The sequence below is a fragment of the Calonectris borealis genome, chromosome 15 (assembly GCF_964195595.1).
Source record: "Calonectris borealis chromosome 15, bCalBor7.hap1.2, whole genome shotgun sequence".
Taxonomy (NCBI): domain Eukaryota; kingdom Metazoa; phylum Chordata; class Aves; order Procellariiformes; family Procellariidae; genus Calonectris; species Calonectris borealis.
In genome coordinates, this window is record NC_134326.1 from 3587439 (window position 1) to 3614071 (window position 26633).

The 26633-nt window shown below is 42.0% G+C and overlaps 1 long non-coding RNA gene across 1 annotated transcript in view; it reads right to left on the reverse strand.

The window, feature by feature from the left end:
* LOC142088586 (uncharacterized) overlaps positions 1–26506 on the reverse strand; it is a 39137-nt gene extending 12631 nt beyond the window's left edge. The window contains exons 1-8 of the long non-coding RNA XR_012675876.1: positions 26417–26506; positions 25531–25584; positions 22051–22297; positions 21779–21928; positions 20722–20833; positions 15732–15856; positions 11624–11723; positions 5935–6052 (exon numbers count right to left, since the gene is read on the reverse strand). This is a non-coding gene — a long non-coding RNA (uncharacterized LOC142088586). The remainder of the gene's footprint in view (positions 1–5934; positions 6053–11623; positions 11724–15731; positions 15857–20721; positions 20834–21778; positions 21929–22050; positions 22298–25530; positions 25585–26416) is intronic.
* Between the last annotated feature and the right edge of the window lie 127 nt (positions 26507–26633).

Below are 26633 nucleotides of genomic sequence, written 5' to 3' on the forward strand. Positions count from 1 at the left end.
TAATCAGAAGAAAAGGTTCTAAATTGGGAAACTGCTCTGGCAATGAGACAAAAGTCTAAGTCATTAGTGTAACAACCTCTAATCCCTATCAGAGCAGCCAGTCTCATGACAGAGATGGACGTGAAATGGCTTTCTCCATAAATATTTCAGTTTTGATTAATTCTAACATTCTATGTCTGGACGTAACAAATATGTTGTGAAACATATCATGAAAAAACAGAGACATTTGGCTGAACAATCCAAAACCGTGTAGAAAACTCATTTTCTAGGAAACGCAGAAACAAATTTTAAAGCTGTTTTCTTCATAACTCAATGCAGAAAATTCCCCAGTGTCTAACTCTCTAAAATAAATTCTCCCCAAAAAAGCAGCCTATCTAATTAAGTCCAGAACCACGCTACCGTTTTGACCCTGATTTCCATTGGCAACTCCCTGACAGGCACCAAAATACTTTATTAAATTTTTCCAGGGATAGCAGTTCTGATTTATAAGAAATAAGTAAATATTTTCTAGGTCAGAAAAGGCAAGAAATGCTAGGAACACTCCTGCGGTCACGGAATTCAAACGGAGCATCAGGCAGCAAGCTCAAAGTCCTGCTATGGTGACAAGTACTCATGTAAAGCAGATCATCCCTACCCAGAGACTGAAGAACATACATATGCATACCAAAGCTCTGAGATTACTCAGAGCACTCTCCTTTTTGCGTGTAATTACAAATCTTTTCCTTTCAGAGGCTGTGCCAGTATAAGAAGCTCCTGTGACAGCCCCACGGTTGTGACAGTAAAACTGTGTTGGGGCTACAAACAACAGTGGATCAAGGTGGATCCCAGGTAAGGATAGCCCTGTTTTGGGAAAAGTATTTTTTAGGCAGCCCCATTCTCTGTCCCAGGTTCCTGGGCAGCCTCATCGTGATCCAAAGGCACTGGGGACAGAAGGCTGTTCGAAGTGCTTAAGTCTCATACTGGCACTGGAAGAAATGCACTTGTAATCACGGTCTTTGGTTGAAGTGCTTAATAAAGCAGGAATTTCACATAGGAGCAGGAGGCTGCAGTGTTTTTCTACCAGGCTCATGGACATGAGGCACAGGGTTGTTCCAGGAGAGGGTGGTACTTCCTCAATCAGCAACAGCAACCCCCACCAGAACTTGCACATTCTTACAGTAAGTTTCACTTTGAGCTAATGAATAGTTCCCAACTTTAAAAAATAAAAAAAAGATCCCCAAAGTACTAATGGATTTTACCATGTTGCAGCTCGGCATGCTTTACAATAAAGGATATAAAAGTTGCCATCAAATTTACCCTCATTTAAAGGTTTCCACTTCTGATGTTATTATGGGCTTCTTATGTAATACTGAAGTGTATTTTAAAGACAGCTGCATTAGATTCCAATTTTGCTTTTAAGTAGTGCTACCAATCTAATTAAATCATTATTCCCTGAGTTTGCACCCTGCAGATGAGCAATACTGCTTCCCAGAGTACTCCGAGTCCTTCTGAGGTCTGTGGAGCCAAATTCATGGCTGCCTAAGCACACAGAAAATACCTGCAACCATTTAAGAGCCAGGCGGAAAGACCCTGGGGACAGCCAGAGGAGTAACTCAAAACAGAAACAAGTATTCTTCTAAAGCACAAAATGAATGATGAAAATATATCCAAACAGAATGGAAAATGAAAGCAGAATTGAAAGAGTAAAGTTTGGGACCACTATACACAGCTTTATACTAAACTAAACTTATCTACAGTGGTAGCCACATTCATAACTCAGTTCTGTCCCATACCAGAGGGTTGGAGATGTTCTCCAGCTTTACTCTCCACAGCCCTTCATATCTTTTTAGCTATTCCTCTGAGACAATCCATCCAAACTGACCATGTTTGGGTCATTATTGATTGAATTCAGGATCCCAGGTGCACCTTCAGTAATGGCTGAAATACCGCTAGTCAGTGAAACCCAGGGAGTTTGGACAGAGCGAGATAAGCTGGGCTGAATGTGGCTGTCAGCAATTTAAGTCTTCAAAAACCACTGGAGCATTGCAGGAGCGTAACCAGCCACAAGCCCTGGGAACTGCTGTACTGCTAGTGGCTTCTAGGATTTTCTTCATTCAGTCAACTCTGAGGTGCTGAAGATCATGACCTACGAACACCGCTTCTTGTTTCCATGTTCTGGACATTACCTATGCCAATGGCTATTGTTTTATGGCTATCATCAGTCTCCCTCATTTCCTAAAATTTCTGCACAGGATTTCTTTCCCTCCCTTCCCCTCTCCTTCCCCCAATGCCTATGTTGGAGTATACCACACTTTCTACTCCTGAGATCCCAGCTGTGGTTCTCTCTCCATGGTGTCCCACTGACCACAGAAAGAGCTATTGGTGGGCTGCACACCAGTTTCTCACTCACCGTCTCTGTTCTGATCTAGAAATTGCCTTTATTGTCCTACTGAGCTGCCTCGGAGTCCTTCCCTCGTACCTCTACCTGGCTTTCAACAGTTGAATGAGCCTTCATAATTCTGTTTGGCAGGACACTGGCTTCCCATCAGCCTTCCAGAAATTCTTAATTTATTTATACTTTTACCCTACACAACAGCCTCTGGCAATAAGTTCTACAATTTAATAATATGTTATATGAGCGTGTATAACTTTCTGGTTTAGACCTGATTTCTAATAATTTCATGGGGTATCCTTAACTTCTCCTATTCTTAAAGATAATAGCCATCCCCTCTTCACTGTTTCCTAACTAGCTAGGAGATCTCAAGATCTCTGTCCCATGTCTGACTATTTTCTCTGTCCCGATGTGAAAACTATTCTGTCCTCATCCACTTTCTGTGGGTGGAATTCAGATTAAAAAGCTTTGATTTAGTGTTGGAGTTTAGATATCTACCTCATAGATTGACACCTACAGGTAGAAACCTAAATTTAGGTGTCTAAATCTCTGAGCTAAATAACTCCCACCCATCCTTTTTAGTTCTGTTTTATTCTTTATGAGACAGGATGAACAGAACTGCACATATTAATCAATAGGTGGGTTTGCCAAACATTTATACAGTGACATAATCACATAATCGTGTTCTTCTTTTCCCTTTATCCTTTTCCAAAAATTTCTCTCATTCAGTTTGAATTTTTTATTGCCGTGGTCACTGCATCAAGGTTTTCATAGAGTTATCCTACAGCAACTCTATTTCTGAGTGATAATAACGTAATGTGCAATCCGCAATTGAATAAGTATAATATATAATTGAATATGGATATTCTCAGACAAACTACTTTGCATTTATTAGCATTGACTTTCACATGCCATTTCCGACACTGTCACTCACTGCCATGAGAACCACCTGCCTCTCTCCTCAGGGTCAGATTTTACTATCTCAGCTAATTTTGTGTCATCCACAAACCTTGTCACTGCAATATTTACCCCCCCTTTCCAAATCATTTATAAGGATATTGAAAAGCACAGGTCCTAAATCAAACAGTCGTATGACTAAGCTGTAGAGCTCCTTTCACAGGGAAAACTGATCTTTTCTCCCACTTTTTGTCCCATTTTGTCTCCGTCTTATTTACTTACAAGAGGACATCTTATTATCTCAGCTTAACTACTTTAAGAGTCTTTGCAGAAAGACTTATTGACATTTGTTTGGAAGTCTGTACACATTTTATCAACTAGATCAGCCTTACCTACAAGCTTGTTGACATCTTCAAAGGGTTCAAATAGATTTATGAGACATGGTCTCCTTCTGCAAGAACTGTAATGACTTTTTCCAAATAAATCACATTTATGAAATTGTCTACTGGTTCTCTTCTTTATTGTTGTAGTTTTTACCCACTTATTCAGTTTGGAAGTGAGATTTACTGATCTGTGGTTTTCCACATTTGTCCTGGAGTCCTTTTTCTCAAGGCTGAAGACACATTTGCCACTTTCCATCCTTCTTGCAGCGTGGTCAACCTAAATGACACTTTTCATGCTACATTTAGCTTTCTCTTAATCTAGTGTTTGAGGTCTTTCAGAACTCTTGATTGAGTATCATCTTATCTTGGTGCTTTCTTACTGTTCATTTTATTGATTTGTTCCAAAATGTCCTCTGCTGAAACTTCATTTAGGGACAATTCCTCATACTCTCCACTGCTTCACCACTAATGTACCCCTTTCCAGCCTTCCTCTATAATTCGTTCCCTATTATTACAGTTTCCTACCCTTCTGCCAAGTTTCTGAGGCATTTATTATGTCAATAACTTCCCTTAAAATCAGACATTTTAGTTCACCTCTTTTAGGCTTCAGAGTTGCAGCATTTGTATAGATACATTTCTACATTTTTTATTGATCTAGTTGCCCATTTTTCATGGGGCCTGCTTAGCTGGGACTTTAATTGCTCAGACCATTCTTTGCTATTTCCTTCCTCAATGTTATTGATTTCAGTTCCTTCCATTTTTCTAAATTACAAGAATTTTCTTATTTCTCTTGAAGAGGAGTTGCGATCTTGAACCATGTGCTGTTGCTTATTTGGTGAGTTTCCACAACTGTCAGCTATAAAAATACCTCGTTGCTTTTGAATGCTAAAACCTTGCAATCTAGTTTCACATTGATTTATATCGCTTATCTCTCTTGTAAAAACTACCTCACCAACAACTGAGAACCTGCTTGCCTGGTACTGGGACAATTTATAACACTGTGATTCCACTTGCAAAATTTCTTTCCTACTCATTCCTCTGTCGTCGGTACCCACATCATTCACAACACCAGTTCCCTCTAGCGCTAAGGGTGGACACAAAAGTCCAGCAAAGGCCTCAACTGCACTGCAGAAAATGAGACTTCTTCCCACGTTTTAATAATTAACATTTCATTAACACCTCCCAGCATGCGACTTTCGTGATTGCTCACTCATGTTTAATTTTTTATTTTCTCTAATTCCCATATCTTTTCCTGGCATGCTTCAGGCAGTCAGTTATACCTTTTTTTATATTTTGGTATTTGTTTCCTCTTTCATAAATGTGGCACACAGCACTTGTTTCTTTTTATTTCATACTGTTGATTTCTGGATCACTTTCTCCAGTTTCTCAAAATCATTAGAAGTTTGATCCTGACTCTCAAAGTGCATTTTGGTTTATCCACAAATTTTATGAGCGAGTTCTTTGTTAAATTGTATAGGTCATTAAATAAAAACTGATAGAACTGGGCCCAGGACATACACCAGCAGGACTCCAGACAAAATAACCTCCCAGTCTGACAGTGCACCATTGCAACCCGCATTACAGTAATATCACGTACCTTATAAATGACGAACCTCAAGCTATGAACCTGGCCTGCCAGGACAATGAATTTGGCTGTGGTCTCCTTTCTGGATCCAGACTAGAGTCCACAGTGAGGAGGGCTGGCCGCTGGATGGACTATTTTGAGTACACTGCAGGCCATCTTTGCTGGGAGCCCACTTAGTGCCTCTGATCATGGCAGTGTGTGGATCTGTCTGCACATACGCAATAAATCTCATTGCTCCAGGAAGCACTGGCTTTTCTACGCTTGCACAATACACTTATGCACTAGAGGAAGGGCTGCAACATATGGTCTCTCCCTTATACAGAAACAAGGTAAGTGTCTCACCCAGCCAGAAATACTGGGCACACTGATATAGACCATATTTCTTTAGTCTGCTTCTGAGAGAATCATGTGGAACAGTTTCAAAAGCTTTCCTAAAGCAAAATATGTCCCATCTGCTGCCTCCTCTTCATCTACTAGACATCATTTTCTCAAAGAGGGAAATTAGAGTAAGATCGCATGATTTACTCTTGGTAAATCTATGTCTTTTTTTTTTTTCTTTTTATCTTCTATTTGCTTTAAATTGACCATGTAATATTTTTTCAGACTTATTTCTGGGAAAAGTGGTCTCTAATTTCCTGATTTCTCTTTTTCAAAAAAGTAAACTGTGTTTGCCTTTCTATAATGCTTAGTGATCTTACCTGCATTCCAAGAGCTTCCAGGGTAGTCACTAACACTTCAGTAATTGCTTCAGCTACTGTCTTCATTGCCCACATGCCTCTCACAGCACATACGCAGGGCAGTTTGAGACCAGAGCTTCTAATCCGGAGGAACAAAGAGAGAACAAATATAAGGCACAAAAACAGTTGTCCTGATTTCGGCTGGGATAGAGTTAATTTTCTTCCTAGTAGCTGATGTAGTGCTGTGTTTTGGATTTATTATGAGAATAATGTTGATAACACACTGATGTTTTAGTTGTTGCTAACTAGTACTTACTAGTCTTAGCCAAGGACTTTTCAGCTTCCCATGCTCTGCCAGGTGCACAAGAAGCTGGGAGGGGGCACAGCCAGGACAGCTGATCCAAACTGGCCACAGGGGTATTCCATACCATATGACGTCATGCTCAGTATATAAGCTGAGGGGAGTTGGCCAGGCGGTGCAATCGCTGCTCGGGGACTGGCTGGGTGTCAGTCGGCAGGTGGTGAGTGGCTGCATCACTTGGGTTTTTTCCTGCGTTTTGTTTCTCTCTCTCTCTTCATTACAATTTATATAATAATAATAATTATTATTATTGTTCAAGTATTAAACTGTTCTTATCTCAACCCACAAGTTTTCTTACTTCTGCCCTTCTGATTCTCTCCCCCATCCCACCAGGGAAGGCGTGGGGGGGTACGCAAGCAGCTGCGTGGTGCTTAGCTGCCGACTGGGGTTAAACCATGACAACAGTGTAAGAGGGCACGAGGGACTAGGCCAAGCTCGGACTGCTCGCTCTCCTCTCACCTTCGAGGAGGCTCAGCCTCCTCTCACAATGGATAGTTTAGCATCGAGTAGCACAGCGTAGTATTGACATAGCGGGAAGCTTGCCTTCCAGCTGAGGAAAAGCAAGCTGACAACTCCAGGAAGGCTATATCTGAAAATACGTTTTCAGTTGAGAACTTTCAGTCTACTGTGCTGATGGGAATTTAAACACCAGGAGCGTACCAGCAGCCGTGCATGTGATGACAGAGATTTGCTGACTTGCAGGCAGAATACGAAGGGGTCTTTTATGAGACACCTAGGTGGATGCTGGAAAGTGCCAGGGAGGAGCATGAGGCCCTACTGCATGTCACAAATTTTAAAGGGAAATGCAAGCGAAGGATCCTGGAAGGCAAAGTCAGACTGCTGGCTAGAAGATTTAGCCCCAGGGTACTGTTGACAGTTTCTCTGAAATCCTTCCAGTTATACACACAACTCCAATTAGGCAGAGGGGAAGAAGACGCTACCCGGAGGTGATGGTCTCCGTCAAAAGTGAAATCAGACTGTTCACAAGGAAAACATATATGATGTGTTTAATTAAGTGGGAGCTGGGGGAAATCTATCATGAGCTAAGGCAAACACATTGCTAAGGGTTGGTAAAACAAAAATACTCTGAGTAGCTAGCTAGTTCAGAGGAAAACCATCGTAAAGGAATAGGAACAGTTCATAGGTGAAATTTTATTACATCAAAATGACATTGGACTAAGAAGCTAAACAAAGGTGCCCCCCAAATTAAGAACTATAAATGCATATATATAAAAACTTCTTTTTAAATTAAAAAAAAAAGCTAGATGAAGTAAATAAAATCAGATCTTGACACAGCAGAAAATAGTACATCATAGAATCATAGAATAGTTTGGGTTGGAAGGGACCTTTAAAGGTCATCTAGTCCAACCCCCCTGCTGTGGGCAGGGACATCTTCAACTAGATCAGGTTGCTCAGAGCCCCGTCCAACCTGACCTTGAATGTTCCCAGGGATGGGGCATCTACCACCTCTCCAGGCAACCCGTGCCAGGGTTTCACCACCTTCAGCGTAAAAAATTTCTTCCCTATATCTAGTCTAAATCTACCCTCTTTTAGTTTAAAACCGTTCCCCCTTGCCCTGTCACAACAGGCCCTGCTAAAAAGTCTGTCCCCATCTTTCTTATAAGCCCCCTCTAAGTACTGAAAGGCCGCAATAAGGTCTCCCCGAAGCCTTCTCTTCTCCAGGCTGAACAACCCCAACTCTCTCAGCCTTTCCTCATAGGAGAGGTGTTCCATCCCCTTGATCATTTTCATGGCCTCCTCTGGACCCGCTCCAACAGGTCCATGTCTGTCCTGTGCTGAGGACCCCAGAGCTGGATGCAGCACCGCGGGGGGGTCTCACCAGAGCAGAGCAGAGGGGGAGCATCCCCTCCCTCGACCTGCTGGCCACGCTGCTGGTGATGCAGCCCAGGATACGGTTGGCCTTCTGGGCTGCCAGCGCATGTTGTCAGCTCATGTCCAGCTTTTCATCCACCAGTACCCCCCCAGTCCTTCTGGGCAGGGCTGCTCTCAATCCCTTCATCCCCCAGCCTGTATTGGTACTGGGAGTTGCCCCGACCCAAGTGCAGGACCTTGCACTTGGCCTTGTTGAACCTCATGAGGTTCACATGGGCCCACTTCTTGAGCTTGTCCAGGTCCCTCTGGATGGCATCCCGTCCCTCAGGCGTGTCAACCGCACCACTCAGCAGTGACAAATCCAAATCCCAGTGACAAAACCAACAGTATACCACAGTATGTGGCCATAAACTACAGAAAAGAGAGTATAAGTCATAAAAGTGAAAGAATTTTTTTTATATCAAAGAAAATGTTTTAAGGAATCTAGTCAGATTAAAATTCTTACTGGAAAAGACTATACACTGAAACTGTCTGCAGTAAGAATGTAAATATATGAGTAGAGTTATCCCCTCAGTCACCAGAGAAAGAAGACTGAGTGCTTAATGTTGAGAGGTGAAATACTAAACATGGGGACCTCTATTATTCATAAATAAATCGATATAATGGCACAAAGGAAAAAAAGGTTAGAGAACCGATTTACAGAAACACAGTATGACTGCTTTTCAGAACTATTAGATCCTGAACACCCAAGAAGAGAGGCTGCTCTCTAATATTATGCAAGGTACAAGAGGAGTAAGTTCAAGAAGAGGCAGTCAATGAACCAACAGAGAATATGGGCTGCTCTTACAGAACAGAAAACTCTATCTTGGAGTGCAATGGTTATGACTTAGGAGGTCTTAATGGGCAAGGAGCTCACCACAAACGCTCAAGGTAAAAGCGTGATAAAATGGGAGAAGTGATTAGGAATAAGGAATCCGTTCAATCTCTGGGTACAGCATCATTGAAACCACTAGTATATCTAATTCTGATGTTCACATTTAAAGCTGTTGAAAGATTAGATTGGGGGCAGAAAAGAGCCATAAAAAGTATATGAGGAGAGAAGAACATGTAACTGGCAAACTTAAACAGCTCAATTGTGGGGCGATTCGATAAATACTTTCACAAGGGGAAAATATCAACCAACACTTTTTAATCTAGCAGAGACAGAAGAAAGACTAGGGGCTGAAAAATGGAAGTGATTCAAACCAGAAATGAAACACACATTTTTTAACAGCAGTGATGATTAAATTTGGGAACAAACTACCACCTGAAGTGATGGATTTTGCAACTCTTGACATCTGGAACCTATGTTCCTGTGAAAAGTTCAAGTTTTGATAAATAAGAAATTTTTTTCCCTGAAAAACAATTTTGTCAGAAAATTCTTAGCCACTATTTGGATTACTTGTCTATTTTAAAGTGCCAGAGAAACAGCTTTGTTCATTGAAAGTTGGTCAAAATCATAATTAAAAGCAGAATAATGGAATTCCTAGACAGGGAGCATGATATCATAGGAGCTAATTACCACAGCATCTGTAATGAAAATTTTGCATCACTAATATTTTAGAATTATTTGAACATATCTCTAAAATAATGATCAAAAGGGAACTGCTTGACATAATCTACTTGAACACTCAAAAGCCTTCTGACAGTCTTTTTGAGGCAGGGCCTGTTCCAGAAGAATCCTGCATGGCCAGATATCGTGGATGCTACAGAAAGCCAAAGCACAGACCAACATGCAAAGACTACGCGAACAGCCAGAATACTGCCTAATATCACAAACAGGTATTTCACTACAAGCTTTGGCTTTTACGTGGAGGTGCTAAGTGGCATTATTCCAAGTATAATTTCTGTAATTGCAATGAAGGCACCAAGAACTCTTGCATAAGTGCTTTTAATACACTACAGGAATGAAATATGACACATAAGGCACTGACAACTTGCAAAGCATCATTAAACATACCACGATCATTAACAAATGTGCCAAGGAAGGCTAGCACATCTGTATGTAATTCAAGCAGAGGAGTTGGGCTCCATGTTATTTTTTTTTTTTGAGTAAAATACTTTGTAAGACTCCAGCTTATCCTGAGTCAATAGAATGTGAAGCATCACTGAAAAAACATCCTCTTGGGATTTTTCATTGGACTGAGAATTGTGGCACTTCTCAGTAAATGTCAGGGTTATCAGTGTTGTGAGTAAGCATCAGTTAACTCTCAAATAAGCTGACTCTGTTCATTTTTCTCAGAACTGTATGTAATATTCTCCTGGCAAGGAACAACTCTTTTAGTAGACTGCAGCACAAATTTGTACACGAAGCTTGCCTCTGATCCAAAAACCAAAAGAGATCCAGAATAGATTAGATGGTTGTAGAAAGATCTGCTTTTTGACTACAAACCCTGGATCACTTGGAGTCAAAGGGATACAAGAAATACAAATTTCTCCTTTTCAGATCATAGCAGATGCACTAATAGTAAGAAAACGTTCTTCTTAATATTTATTTACTTACTTCAAATTACATCAGTAGCTTTGAATATATTTTTGACCTGTGAGTGGTTAATGACATCAGTATTTGCAACACATTTTCATCCCTTTATAAAGATCCTTTCTTTACTTCCACCATGTAGTATTTCTCTTTATATTGCTAGATGAGACCTAGCAGCATCGTGGCGAGATCTTCATTAGCATAAATGAAATGAAAGAAAAATTCATTGTTTGCCTGTATAGTGGGGAGATGAGTTCAGCGTTCACTGCTCAGTGTTCACCGTTACCATCAAAAGCGTTTACATTCATATCTATGTTTCATTTTCTTTTGACAGAACATAACAAAGCACAAGAAAGGCTGCACTGGATCAGATCGAAGGTTCCTCTACTGCAGCATCTGGTTTTCAATACGGATGCCTGGGGAAGGAGTTTAAGAACATACCAAGCATGCAGCTGTTCTTTCTTGGACTATTATTCTGTTTTCCAACAATACGTGTCTTGGAACTTTTTGAGCCACAATCCTTGGTTTTACTATTTAACAGGTTATGCTTTAACTTCTCTCCATTAACTTTTCCTGTTACTCCTGGAGCACAAGTAAACTTTGAGCATCCATAATATCCTATGGCAAAGCATTTTACAGCTTAATTACAAGTTTTGCAAAGAACATCAACCAGATTAAATTGATTTCTAGTTGTTGCTTTGGAAAAGACATTAAAGGGGCTTCTCAGTTTGGAGAGAAGGCGGCAAGGGGGATACGAGTGAGACTTATAAAATCATGGTCACAGCAACAATAGGTGGATAGTGGAGGCAGGTGGACCACTGGTCTGACCCACTAGAGCATTTCTTATGTTGTTATAACAAGGTCATCTTGGTTGCATCTTCAGGACCCTTTCAAGAGCTCTAACAAATTTGTGAAATGTGGTTTCTCACCAGAAAAACTTTCCCTAATATGCTGGCATTTATCCATTTAATCATTTTATTCTTATAATTTCTACTCACTTGCTCAGTACAGACTCCATTGTGACAGTCCGCAGTTCTCCGCTTTACTCCTGGGGACCTTCTCAGGGATTGTTGTCACATTTACCATCTTCCATCCCTCCTGCAGGGAGACTGATTTAAGTGACGGGTTACACACTATAGCAGCTCCATAATTGCATATTTGTTTTCCTCCAGAGCTCTTGAGTGATTACCATATGGTCTTGGCAATTTCTGACTCTTCATCTTATCAATTAGTCCTAAAATGCATTTTAATGTCATTTAATTTGAGACAGTTCCTTACACTTGTCCCCATAAGTTTGGCTCTCATGGGAGAATAAGCTACCTCAACCATAGTGAGCACCAACACAAAGCTTCAGTTTACTTTTCAACAGCAGTTTTCCTCTCTTACAGTAATCCTTTTAGAGACTGGTCATCTGTTGACCAAACCTCTGGAAAAATACCTGATTCTGGCAATTTTGTAAATATTTTTACTAGTATTTTTATTCCTTTAGTGAGTTTGCACCTTAAAATTTTCCCGTGCCTGCCCTACAGATTTAGCTTCACAGTTAATGCTTTTTTTTTTTAGCAGGTTCTTTATTTGCTCAGAAATCCTTGATTTTGAATACTCTCTTCCACTCTGCTGTTAGAATATTGCCTTTCTGGTCCCTTGTAGAATTATTTCACTTAGTGATATATTGCTCTGAGCTTCAGATAGGGTGTTTTTATCTAGTTTCTCATCTTCTGCATCCTTATAGCAGCTGCTTTTAATTTCCTTTTAAGAAGCTCCCGCACTTTTGAGTAGGTCCCATTTTTAAGTTAGGTATTACTGTGAGGCAGTTGTGGGGGAAAAATCAAATACTCCTAAGATACTCTGTCATGAGTCCCTCTGAAAAAAAGATAGGTATCCAGCAACGTGTTTTCAAAGAAGGGAGGCTTTGGAGGAAAGAGGACATCTAACACCTCCAGCTGTAAGGGGAAGGATGGGGAGGACTCCGCCATGGCACTGCAGGGAGCAGGGACCTGGATGCTGGGTGAGATGGGCAGAGGAACCTCTAGCACCAAGCTTTCAAAAGGGCCGGCGAGGAGGCTGTATCAGGGCCAGGTAAAAGACAGGTAGGGAATGTGGAGAAGCAACTCCCAAAGGAGGATTCATGTTCAAAAGCAGCAATGCGCCTGTGTCAGCAGAATGATGTGAACTCGCTCGTTCAAAGAGGGGAGCCGGAAAGATCCTCCGTTATTACAGGCTCTCTATACTCACGCAGGCGGTGCGCATGGAGCAGAGCTGTCATATGTGGCCTTTCTTCAGCATGCTGGATCGCTCTTCTGCTAGGCAGGCTTTGGGGAGGCTGTGGGGAGCTTGGGATGAAAGCCCATGTGCATTTCCCTACGCCATGGCTCCCACCTCTGCTGCAGTGCTCAGTACCTTTGTGGCTTAAAAGAATTAATGCTTCATGGATGATAGAAAAACTGTGTTGCTTTTCTAGGTGGCTGGCATCCGGCTCACCTGGAAGAAACGATCTTGCACCAAAAAAAGAGGGGACACTTCGTATGGGATGCAGCGTGGGCCGTGCACCTTTCTCTGGAAGGGCAAGCATGCAGGCAGGACAGCTCTCTGGCTGCTATGTCACTGGCTGGTGTCACCCCACACTTGGATGTGACAGCGGTTGGCCAGCCTCAGGGTACCTAGGACACTGGTCTGTCCAGGCAGCTTTCTGCTCACAGATGTAGGTGTCCCAGCACAGCAGCACCCTGTCCGTGGGGACGGGCTCCCTCCTCACGCAGACAAGGTTTACAAAATGCAATGTAAACGGAATAGAAAGCAGCTGGCAGAATCCAGGCAGGCCTGCAGATCCACGACAACTCACAGAGACAAAACTACCAGATGTTTCAGCCTCACAAGGGAGCCACACGCCTGTCCTACTGCAGAAATTGTGTTTTGCCTCCCGTTGTGTTGGCTTCCTGCAAGAACGCTGGAAAATGGTGGTGGTTTGAGAGTTACTTTCCCTTCCTAAAATTGGTGCTACCATAGGTTTGTGTAGTTAGTGAATATCAACAAGAAATAAATCAGAGCTTGGAGAAACGCTGTTCTCCACTCTTCCTCCAGTGTGGCTTGTTTACACTGCTGCGCTGCAATCTGAAAAATGCCATCTATAATGAATACTAAATAGTGGGAGTCTTTTTCTCAGCAATGTGTTACCAAGCCTGATTGCTGTGCAGTATAATATGCTAGGAGAGAGCGGGGGCTAGACTGTGTTTCTCTGTTTCATGCAGTCATAGAAACTGTCAAGCTTAGGTGCCTCTGTGATCTCCAAGCAGCATGTCTCTCTACACCCTTTCCTAGCTACCCATTTATTTTTAAAATGTTCCATTGTTACTGTAGCTCAGTTCTTTCAGTCAATTTTAATGTCACTATTATTTCAGTCTCTTTAAAATTTATCTACTTATGCAATTTTAATCTTTTTTTTTCCAAACCAATTCAGAGTAATACGTTAACAGCTGCCTTGTAATGGAAGTCACCTAGAGTTAATACTCAAAAGTCCTCACTATTAAGAAATGACTCACCTCTGTGTTATAAAACCTGTACTGCATTGCCTTGCGCCCCTGTTATCAGTATATTCACGTGTGCCTCCACTTCGTCACCAAGACCATTTCCGACCTTGCGGTGAGTACCCGCCTGTGGAGGGTACATGCAAAACCAAAGGATGCCAGAAAGCAAGAACACTTTTCCACACACAAATGACTCCTAGAGTACTTCTACAGCTCCGTAAGCTTAAAGGACCAGGAAGCAGAAGGGATCTGTATTGCAGAAAATGGTGAAAAAAGGGACGAAAGAAGGAAGAGTCATAACAGAGCCCCCGCACACACTTCAAAATTCCTGCAGCCAACATAGAATACATTTGCGTCTATTTTGGGAGTTTGATGACACTTTTGATTTCCCTCCTCTGCCAGCAGTTCCATCTTCCAAACAGTTCAAGGCATGACCATGATGATAATTCTGCGTAACAAAATGCACAGCGGAAATGGTACTGACCCAAAGGCTTGATAACGCACAGCATAGGTAAGAGTTTGTTAGGTGGCATTTTTTTGCCTTTTAGAATACTGAATTCAGGCAAAATCAAAGTTTCTGAAAAACAGCAAATGGTTCATCCTAATGCAATGCATATTCTTTCTTCCTTGACTCATACTGGAGCGTTCATATAAATATACATACACTTCCTATATACACAGTATCAAACACTCCAGCAGCAGCGCTACAAGGCGAAGTATAACACCTTGTTTTGGTGGGATCAAACTTGGTAAGATCACGTGGGCGCACTGAGCAGGAGATACTAAAACCTACCACACACGCACTTCCTGTTGAGCTCTGCAAAGGTTACTCTGTTCTGTGAATAAGCCCACGTCAACAGTGAGCATACACCAGAGTTCAGAAAACTCTTTGCTGAGGAGATCCAGGCTTTCTGGGTTAAAAGGTTATGAAATTTAGACTAATCTCTATTTCTATTTTCTTAGATGTTCACTACCAATCCATCATAGGCAAAGAAGTCAGTGCAGACCAAAATTAAGGTTTCCCAACTTCTTCTTTTACATGACCCTGACCATATTTCTACAAGACTGTTCAGACTTGTAGTTCAAACTGTTCAGAATTCTCTCTAGCTAGCCTGAAACTTCTTTTTTAAATTAAGCTGATTTGCATCATAATTTCTCAGATGGAAGTAAAATAATTCCTTTTTATGAAAAAGTTCCTTCCACCACTCCCTTGAGAACCTCTTGTGTCTCTGTGCTTTATCACAGGAATTTCACATTTGGCATAGGGTTTCTCCTGGTGAGACATTTGTATCTGTTGTCTTAACAACCGTCCCCAAAGTTTTTACACTTTCAAATAACTGGAACCACTAGCAGTCATCTTCTACAAGTCAAATAGAATAAGTAAGATACCAAAAGATTTAACATCCAGGAAAAGAAAAACATCAGAATAATCTGAATGATTTCTAAGCACATAGGAACTAATAAGGAGATGAGTACTTGTCAACATGAATTCCTCATGAACAAAACAAGCTGACTCAATCTAATTTCCCTCTCCAATGGATGAGACTTTGTGGATAGGGAAGAAGCACCAGATACCACATACCTCAAAGTCACTGAGGCTCCTGACATCGTCCCACATGACATTCACGAGGGCAAGAATGCCCTGGCTGAAGCCATGACACAAATCTGGTTGGAATCCGCACTCCGAGAGAAGTTTCCAAGGGTTCACTGTGGAATTTAAAGGACAAACTGAATGTTTACTCAGCTGTTCATAAGTTCCATTCAATATTTTATTGATAGCCTGGATGAGGGAATGGACTGTGTGTTTATTAAATCTGCCAAGATTAAATCTGTGAAGAGTGGCTACAAATACATGGGGGATAGAAGTATTAAAAACTTTTGACGACTTGGACAAGTTGTCTATAAATACAGAAGTCATCCCAATTGTAAAAAGTGTAGCATTTTAACTTAGACAGGAATAAAGTGCACAAATACAGGATAGATATCAGCTTGGCAGAACGCAGTCTGGAAAAAAAAAGAAAAAGATCTGAAGGTTCTGATAGATCGTAAGCTGAACAGGGGTTATTGTCCTGAGCAAAGAGAAAACACTACACAGATATATTAACAGAAGAGTTATCTGCAAGACATCTCGCAGGTCCTTTCGCTGTACTCAGCATTAGTAATGCCTCAGTGCAGAGGCACGTCCAGTCTTGGTACTGGTCCTCAAGAAAGACTGACAGGCTAAGCAGCAAGAATAACAATAATGGTTAGAAGTCTGGAAAACATGACCTGAATCAAGAGACTGGGAACAGGAGGTGCTCAAAAGAAAGACGACCATGGAGAGATGCAGTAACAGTCCTGACAGTCAGGATCGGTGCAGTAACAGTCCTGTAGCAGATAAAAGTCTGCTACAAAATGGAAGAGAAACAACAGTTCTGCATATGCCAAGAATGTCACAAGCAGATCTGATTCTGTTGTGGAAGAAGGAGATGGACTACGTGATCAGCTGAGATTTCTTCCAGCTTCACTTTTCAATGATTCTGTACTCAGCTGATGCTGATTAGAGTTTGTATGCACTCAATTTGTCCTGACGTACCCCAGTGAATTCATACAGTAATTGCTCATGCACATTTACATCATTTCTGCATTAACATCATCATTAAGGTTACAGTGTTATATGTCCATCTTACCACATTAAGACTATCTGTCTTACAAATACCTTATCAAAATGCTATTTGCCAAACCAGCTTGACTCGCAACTCATTAATCAAAAGCCATTTTAATAATTAGTCCTCAAACAGCAATTCAATAAAATCTTTGTATCTTGATTTTCCCTTCTAACCAGCGCAATGGGCAAAAGGATTTGTAATCGTTTGGCTCCACTACTCTCAGTCTCAAAGAATGTAGATTAGAGCTGCTGGTGCCAGAGTCTTCCATTCGACTGCCATAATTTTAGAAACTGCTACAATTTTAGAAAAAATTTGTATACATCCTTGGGCCTCTCAGTTCCAGATTCTTATAGAAGACACCAGATCACTGCTGCTGCCATTAGGATCCGGTCCAATCCCTCACACAAAAGCAGGACCAGCACTACCTATGTCCATTCTGACATCGGAAGAGATGTACTTAAAATCTTCCCCCGATTACCCATTCAGTGATTGTACATCCTATATCAACAACGACTTCCTACTGTCGCTGGTAGTGCAGTTCAGCCTGTTATCTCCAGCCATCTCCCCAGTGGGCATGGAAAACAGTTTAAGATGCAGTGGCCAGACAGGGCAACTAACTGACATGACTGTTTTTTAGTCACAAACATTTACTCAGGGTGCCAAGGGAAAGCAGTGCTGCCTTATCAAATAATTATTATCAATTACCAATATTGATCAGAACCAGCTATAGCTCAGCTTCTCACAGGATCCACCAAATTAAATGGTTGTGTTGTAGTACTGCTGGAAGGAGAACAAAGATCCTTGTGAAGTTGTGCAGGTTCTGAGATTTATGAAAATACAGCTCAACTTCACTGGCATACAATCAGTTAAATCAACATTATATAAAACCAGAAATAGTACAAGCCACAGACATTGTTAGCTCTGTATACCCTTACACCATTGTTAAGTTGAATTGACATGTCAGAGAGTGGAAACGCTAAAGATTCCAGATTTATCATCTTAATTCTTTACATTTCTTCTCAAGAATTCACACTGCTGTCATTTTGTCTTCTGTTCCGATCACCTTCTTTGTAACATATTGGCTTTCTTACTTTTACTGAATAATTCCTCGTCTATTATATCTATAATTATACTAATAATTAAGCATGCCTTTTCATCAGCTAGCAGCTAATTACTTCTGTTCCTACCCAGCTTGCTCAGAAAACAGTCAATTCATCTGTATCCCTATCAGTCTCACTGTTGCTAAGCAGTCAATGCTAGTCAGCAGTTGCACTGTAACCGGCGTTGTTTGGTTCACCCTGGCTTTAAAAGTATTTTGCAGCGGCTGAGTGCGGTGCCTTTCAACCTCACAGTAAACGTTTTTCGCTGGTACGCAAGCTTTAGTCACACGTTGAAGGGCAGCACCTGCGTGGCAAAGACTGGTTATCCCCACCAGTTTCAGAGCACCTTCGGAGCTGTTAGTAAGCAGCTAGTACTTACTGCAAGGAGCAGCCTGGAATCAGAGAGACCTGAAAAGAATCAGCTAGCAAACCAGCCTCTGCCATATGCAGTCTTAGTCCTCCTGTGGTCAGACCTTATCCAAGATTTTCTTATATGCAAACTCAAGTCATGAAGTAGTCTAAGCTCTCGTTCTCTAGTACTATCACAGTGAAGAACTATTTGCATTCACACATTGTCTTCCAGACTTCTTGCTATACCGGCTCATTCCTGCGCCCGCTAATGTGAGAACTGGACATTGTCAGCATGACTCTGCTGTCTCACTCTGGTTCCCACCAGCACAGTGTAGGTGGCTTCTGCCCAAAAACACTCAAGCTAGTTAGTATCAAACTTCAGTGTGACAAATCAGCCCAGATCGCTTTTTTTCCCAATTACCTGTCATTTTATCTGTTCTAGGTTGGAGAGAGAAGCTGATGTTCCAAGGCAGGAATTCCCACCATCTCCAGCCCTGGCGAGCCGCTTCCCTCCCTGTTTCTCAGTTAATGAAATTAGTGACATTAACATTAATGGAATGTTAATGGCTGATAATTCTAGCATTCCTAGAGACTGGGCTAGGCCAAAACCCTTAATCCTTTTATCTGATTAATGACTTGCATACTCTGAAATGAAGAAATATTGGCAATGCACTGGTTGTGCTTGATTCCAGAGAAAGGGAATTCAAAAATGAGGAAATTTGTTTAAAAAAAAAAACAACGCTTGGAGTGGCAGCCAGAAAGGTAAAATGTTTTCAGATGGCAGGTAGACTATTTTAGGATTCTATATTGGAGGCTCAAAGCAAATGCATATAACCTGTCAAAAAAGACTTGAGAGAAAAACAAAAAGCTAGCATCTTAAAACAGCAGGATCAGGGAGGCTGTTGGAAGTTAAAAGGTATCCTGCAAAAAGCTGAAGTTGTGTCTGAAACAGGAAAACTAAAAAGAACATAAATTCTGGCAGACTAAATGTAAAAGCACAATAACATAGACTGAAGAAAGAGTTTACCAGCAGTTTGCTAAAGAAATAAAAAAAATGTAGTAAATCCTTCTTGAACACATCAAGAGCAAGACACTTGCAAGAGCCAGTGAGCTATACAGGTATGAAAGAAGCACTCAGAAAAGATAATGCCATCGCAAAAAGTCCCAAACTTTTTTTTTTTTTTAAAAAATCTCTATTCACCTGGAGAATCTCAGAGAAACTCTGAAACCAGCATCTTGTTTATAAGGCATTCACAGAATTGTCTTAATTTAACGTTGTTAAGAATAGATTACAAGCCAGACAAAATGAGTAACAACACATCACCAGCCGCAGATAATATTCATACAAGATTTCTACAGAATGTTAAATATGAATCATCTGAGCTAATACCCTTAGTATGCAACCTTTTGCTGAAAATTGGTGTGATTATCAAAGGACTGGAAGGTAACTAATAAGAAATCAGTTTTTAAAAATAAATCCAGTGGTGATTCAAGAAACCACAGATCACTAAGTCTAATGTCCATATTGGTCACATTGGCTGAAGCTCTAGTAAAGAACAGAATTAGTGAACACATGAATAAAAGTAACACATTAAGGAAAAGTAAACATGACTTTTATAAAAGGAATCTGAGCCTCCTAAATCTGCTGGAATTCTTTGAAGGAATCAAAAGCATGTAAATAACAGAGATCCAACTGAGAAATTTTTCCTGTATTTTCAACTCACCCCAAGCTTCCAGAAACCTGACATCGAAGGTCTCATCAAAGGCTCTTAAATAAACTAAACAGCCAGGAACTACAGGTAGGAACCTCACAGTGTTAAATAATAGTTTATTACTGGAAAAAGAAGATTAGATTAAAGGATGAGTTTTCACAGTGGAAGATGATCATCAGTGGAATCCCATGGGGATTAAGGTCCATGGTGTCCAATGTGTTCAGAAATGATTTGGAAAGTAGGTAGAACAGTGAAGATTTCTGATAAAAACGAAATTAATTAGGATAATTTACTACAAGAATTTAAAGATCTCATGACACTGAGCAGCCTCATGATAAAGTGGAAGATAAATTTCAGCCCTGACAACTATAATCTGGCTATCCACGAAAAGCAACGCTAACTTCACACACAGAGTGATGGGCTCTGAACTAGTTTGCACAATTTAGGAAATGCATCTTGACATTATAATAGCTAGTGCTATGAATGTATCACCTCATTGCTCAATAGCAGTCAAAAAAGAAAATCAAAAGTCCAGAATTCTTAGGATAGAAAAGTATGACTTTGCCACTGTATGAATTCATGGTGCATCTGCTTCTCGAATACCAAGTGCAGTTCTAGTACCCTCACCTAAAAAAAAAAAGAAACTGTAACAGGAGAAAGAAAAGATATATGGCAGAATGACAAACACGGTAAGTACAAAACTGCTTCCATGTGAAAAACAAAGTTAGCATGCAGAAGTTGAATAGGAAGCAATCACTTGCCATTTGTCTTTCCCAATTGTACTGAGCAGGCCAGGTGCCAGGAAGGGGAGACGGACATCGTACAAGAGCTCTGTCGCATGCCTTTTTGTTCAGCTGCTGAAGCCTTCATACTCTGTCAGACGAGAATTTCAAGGGATGTGTGAGAATTGCGACAGCTAGGTTTCATACACAATCCCAGCATGTTCTTAGGAAAAAATATAAGGGGAAAAAGGAGGAACAAAAGACTGCTGTACTTGCAGTACTTTTTGTTTCCATTACTTCTAAATCATAATTCATTAGAGGTCCACATTTCCCATCTGCCCTCCTCACGCTACAATTTCAGAATTAAAATAAATAACAAAAACACTTAGGCAGCATTTACTAACACTGACTATGGCAATCCAGCCACGTTGCTTGGCCAGCCTCTATGGTGATGCATTGTAACGCGGCTCCTCTCATCTTTTTACATTTCTCTCATTTTTCAAACTCCTTTGAGCGTTATGGGTTCGGGTTGTTAACTCAGCTCCATCAAGCACAGCATTACTTTTCATTCAGTTGGGCAGTGGCTAGTACCAATTGGTCCCATACCTGACAACAGCCTTAAACTACTGGCGAGCTATTAATAATATGCAAGCAATCATTTTAATTGCAACCGGGTGTCTAGAATTTAGGAGCTGTACGAAGAGCTCCTTCTATCTAAAATATTATTGTCCCATTGTGCATTTTGGAGTTTAGCTCTCATTAAAAGTAATAGAGGTAAATAGTCTGTAGCAAACTGAATGTGTTTGTTTTCACAGTTCACCTCCTGCTCCTCTACACTAAAACACACTCTCACTCAGTGACAAGACTACAGCTGTTGCCATCTTTTACTTACCTGCTGAGTGCAATATTTAGCTTGAGGGACACTGAAGTTTTCTGTTTGTTAGTTATCAGGTCAATAACTCTCACCTTATCACTTCAGTTTCCATTCTGTTGATAAAACCTGTCAGCCTTCCTTGAGTGGTTCCTGGCCCTCAGAAGAAATCACATTAAATTGGCACAACCAAGTAAATCTGTAAGGGATGTGCTCCTGACTTACCGAAGGGAAGGGGGGAGGGCTTGAATTTCTCTCCCTCTTCCTTCTTGCACGGCTCCAATGTCCAAGCACTTAGAGCTGTGTTGAAATCCTCCCTACGGATTCAGCAGTTCAAGTCAGCTCAGGTCTGTGAATATGGCCCAGAGGAGATGTCTGTGGAGCCGAAATTGATATGTTTAAGTGCAAGAGACAATAATCATTTCTTCAAGTAGAAGCTAAAAATACCCAGAAGAAAGTGGAATTCATAATGGAGATTTTAAAGATCTGTGACATACCAGAGTCTGCACAGGGGTTTTAATGAGAGAGAAGCCAATTTAATTGGTCAGTGTGAGCAGATGCTTTGCTGGGTGAGTGGGCTATAACGTCTCACATTCTCGCTTAATGCCAGGAGCATCACCGCTGTGCTTAACATGGCTGCTACAAGCCCATGTCAGAGGCGCACATCGTCAGAATCGGGAAGAACCTTGATAATCAACGTCTCCGCGTTGTCAGATCACAGAGCTGAGCCACAAGGAGAAAGCACTAAAAAGAGGAGGCAAAAGCTGACAAAGGAACATTTCTAAAGGTAATTGCATGACTGACCATCTCCGGTTGTCCTTCATTTAATTATAATGCTAGGCATGAAGCTAAATCAGTCCGTTAAGTTTTAAAGTCTGTTAAGGCTGCGTTAACAGGGAGTTGCGAGTACCAGGATTAAAATCTGCAGGCCTCCCCTGTGAAAACACTTCTGGAGTGTATGTCACCGTTCATAGGAAACCCAGAAATAACTTCCGTGGACCATTCAATTATAGGCAATCACCACACAGCGCTCCCTCTACTTGTGGCATGGCTCATCAATCAGGTTTCCTGTCACCATGTCTCTTCTCATAGCAGTCACCAGAAGGCTCTGAGCTCCCTCCGAATTCATGTGACATTTACTGTCAGGGGCTGTCAACACCAAGAGATTCTCCCAGGGCCTCCGAGTTCATCACAAAGCAACACGATATATCCCCAAAACGCGCTCCCGGTTTCAGCTCTGGATTACAATGACTGACTGCGGGGCTTTGCAGCAGTCAGGGAAGAGTGAAACAGCAGCGCGAGCTACAGCTTATGCCCAAATACCTTCTCTTTCTCATCTTCTTGTTAGAAAAACACATCCGCATTAAGAGAGGTTTTAGGCCCATGATTAATTAAGACTTCCTCAAAAATGCCCCTTATAAACTTACTAAGAGAAAGATGAGATTGTTTACTTTGAAATTTAGCCTTCCCATCTTTAGCATTGATCCTGCTCTCAATGTCTGTGTAACAATACAGTGACCTAGTGGAAAAAATTTATAAAACTTAATAAATTGCAGCTGGCAGTATTGACAGAGCGTGTATATGCACATTTGTTTTTGTATGAACATGTTATAAGAAATCTAATAAAGTAAAACAAACACATTTTCTTTGTCTGTGAGCTGTGAAACTAGATCATCTGTAATTACAGCGTTTCAAGTATACTTGGTGAAAGTCGCATGGTGGGTTTTTATAGCCATAAATTTCTGGCTAGGGAAAAAAAACCCACACTGTTGTGTATCACAGCTTACATGTTCCACTAAGTTACTTTGCTCAAGATGCAGAAAAACGCAGATGAAAACCTAACTTACCAGAAGACCACTATGAGATAAGAGGAAACTGCTCCAGCACCCAGGGAATAAAGCTCCAGTAGCAAATGTGCCTCAAAGAAATAATCAAGAACTTGGAGATATGTTGATTCTGCCTGGACTTTAAGGGGCGGCTGGCATTAATGAGTGTTTAATGAGTGAATAAAAGGGTGCTTTCAATTACAAGGTTTTAAAAGACCTCAAAATGTGCATAACCTCCCAGAACTTCGATGTTTGTTTTTAACTCGCTTTCTACAACCAGTCCAGTTTCCTCTTTCCACCAAAATAAATATATTTCTTACAGAGCATAGTATTTATTTCCCTAAGGAACAAAGTATTTATTGTCCTAAAATTACTGTGTGATAACAAACACGGTTTTCTCAGCTTCCTCTTTTACACTCTGTGTGCTAGCCCACTGATCACCATCATTGGAGTCCAACAGTCCAGGCAATTTTCCACCCAAATTATAGTCCATTTACCCAATCCATACCTCACCAGTCTGGTAAGACGATACCACGGGAGACCATGTCAAAGGCCTTGCTAAAGTCACGGTAAACAACACCCACTGCTCTCCCCTTGTACTCTGAGCCAGTCTCATCACAGAAGGCAATCAGGTTGGTTAGGCATGATTGCCCTCGTCAGATCCATGCTGGCTGTTCCCAATCACCTTCTTGTCCTCCACATGTTAAAACAACGTTTCCAGGAGAAGGTGTGCCATCACCTCCCAGAGACCCAGGCTAAATAGAGTGTTTTAGAGTTGCCCAATCCTTCTTCTTATCCTTCTTCAATGCGTGTATGATGTTTGCCCTTTTTCAGTCATCAGAATCCTCTCCCGATTACTGTGACCTTTCAAAGTGGCCCTGCAACGACATCGGCCACTTCCCTCAGCACCCTTGGGTGCATGGAACAAAATACCACCAACAACAGTCAGAAAAGCAGTAGCAAGACACTCTGCACCTGCAACAATTCCTCATGGCTTCTCACCTCTTCTTTCTCAATGTCCTTTCCACTCTCTGCAAGTTGCAAGGACACAAACTAGCTGAGCTGGGAAGACACAAGCAGCTGCCCTCGCGCAGAACGCGCTGCCCTCCTGCGCAGCTCGAGTCATCTCTCTCCACAACATTTACTCCTTCAGCCATGCTACTCCACACCAGCCTACGTCTCTGATCTTCACTGCCTCAACTTTGTTCTTGCTCCGGACGGTCCCATTCCTCGTCTCTCAGAATCCCCCTTCATTTGCTATTTTCCTTCTCCAGAGTAAAAGACCCAAATGCACAGTGCCTGCCCAACTGATGTTGTTCAACTCCTGTGGCATCCTCACAATATGAATCAAAACAGGTTAGCTCTGTTGTTGACTTGCCAGTTGCAGAAAAGACAGAGAGCGTTGCACACCAAATGGCTGGGGATTTGCAAGGAAACTAGGACTAATGGCATTAAAAATACAATGATTAGCTGAGAAGATCTTGGTTGAACCAATACCAATAAATGTAGTTCAAGTTTTTGGAACATTAATTACTGATATCAACTTGATAAGTGAGAAAATTAAGGCAAGATTATAGAGTGGAGATGCTGACATTTCTATTTTGCGTGTAATTTTCATCCCCAAACAAACTGCAGTAGCTTAGGAAATACCAGTCTAGTAACATGAGACAATTACAGACATATTCACTAAAACAGACAACTAAATTACTTTGTGATTAAGGTATTAAGCCAAATCTGGGGTGAAAAGGATAAAGGATTTGTATCCCATATGACGCTACAAAAAAAATAAAAGCTATGGAAAACCAAAAGAAATTCGGTAGTTTAAAGCAAGCGTTTAGGCTGATGGAAGAGAGCGATTACGTATCTCCTGGAAAGCCACTTGGAGCTAAACTTGCAGCCAGCCAAGCATAGAACACGGATAATGCTGAACAAGAACTACGAGTCCATAACAGGAATTACCAGCAAAGAGAAAACCATATTCTGGAAAGAGAGACAAAGTGCCAGAATGACCAAGAATTTCTGTGCCCATGGAACAAAGAAGTAAACACGAAAGTACACCATTCAGCTGGAACGAGCACAGGGGAGGCAATACTCATACTTCTGAAGGAAACCACTAGGGTAAGGAGAATATAAAGCATGTCTTTTTCTCACAATGGCATGCCACACTCTCGGTTGGGAACTCTGCCATCTCCTGTTGCAACACCGCTGAAACAAACACAGAGACATACAGCAGTTAGAAGCCAAGGAGCACCATCAACCGCATCAGGCTGACTGCCGACAAGACGTGGATGCAGGTTCATACACAACCCAAATCATAACCGCATCTTAATGCATTTTTTACACATTTCCATTCACAAATGTTTCGCATATATACCCATTTGCCAAATATAATTAATCACATCACTGGTTACAGGACAATTAACCGACTGAGTTTCTGATCACACCTGAAATTACTTTCTTGCTGTAAGTACTTTGCAGTATGCTATTTTTTCTTGTCTAACCCATTGCAGCGCGCTCAAATGTCCATCCACCCTGCTGCTGCTGGCCATTCTGGGTCAGGAAAAGTGACCGTTTATTCGGTTTATTAGGTAATCACAGGCTCGGGTGTACTTCAGCGCTCCCCACCGCTAATTTGATCCCTACGTTGTAAGTCTTCACCCCCAGGGCCCATCTCTGGGCTCAGGGACTCCACAGAAACCCCAGACCTGCAGCACAACCGGCTGCCCCCACCTGCTTGTGCTTTCCGAGGGGGATTTATCCCCCCAAGCCACAGGGGATCCCCAGGGACCCTCCCCAGGACACCCAGACCTACAAGGGACCCCCCGGGCCTTCAGGGAACCCCCTCAGCACCCGCTGGGCCTACAAGGCACCCCGACCCACAAGGGGACCCCCGGGGCCTACGCGGGCCCCTCCAGCGCGGCCGGGCCCCGGCCCGCGGCCTCCCCGCCCCACGGCTCGGCCTTCCCGCGCTCCGCAGGGGGGCGGGCCGGGCGCCGCTCTAGCTCCTCTCTATGGTATGGCGGCGCTCTATCCCTACCCGCCTGGTGGGCTCAGGCCGCCTGAAACCGCTCCTCGGTGCTTTGCCCGGGCGGGCTCCGCTCTCCCCGTAGCCCGGCGTGGGGGCCGCCGCCGCCGCCGCCGTCTCCGCCCCGCGGGAGGCCCGCCGGGACTAGCCGATCTCCTCGGCCGCTCCGTCCTCTCTATGGCCCAGGCCGCCGTCGCTCGGCAACGCGCCCTCTCTATGGTCCCGCGGG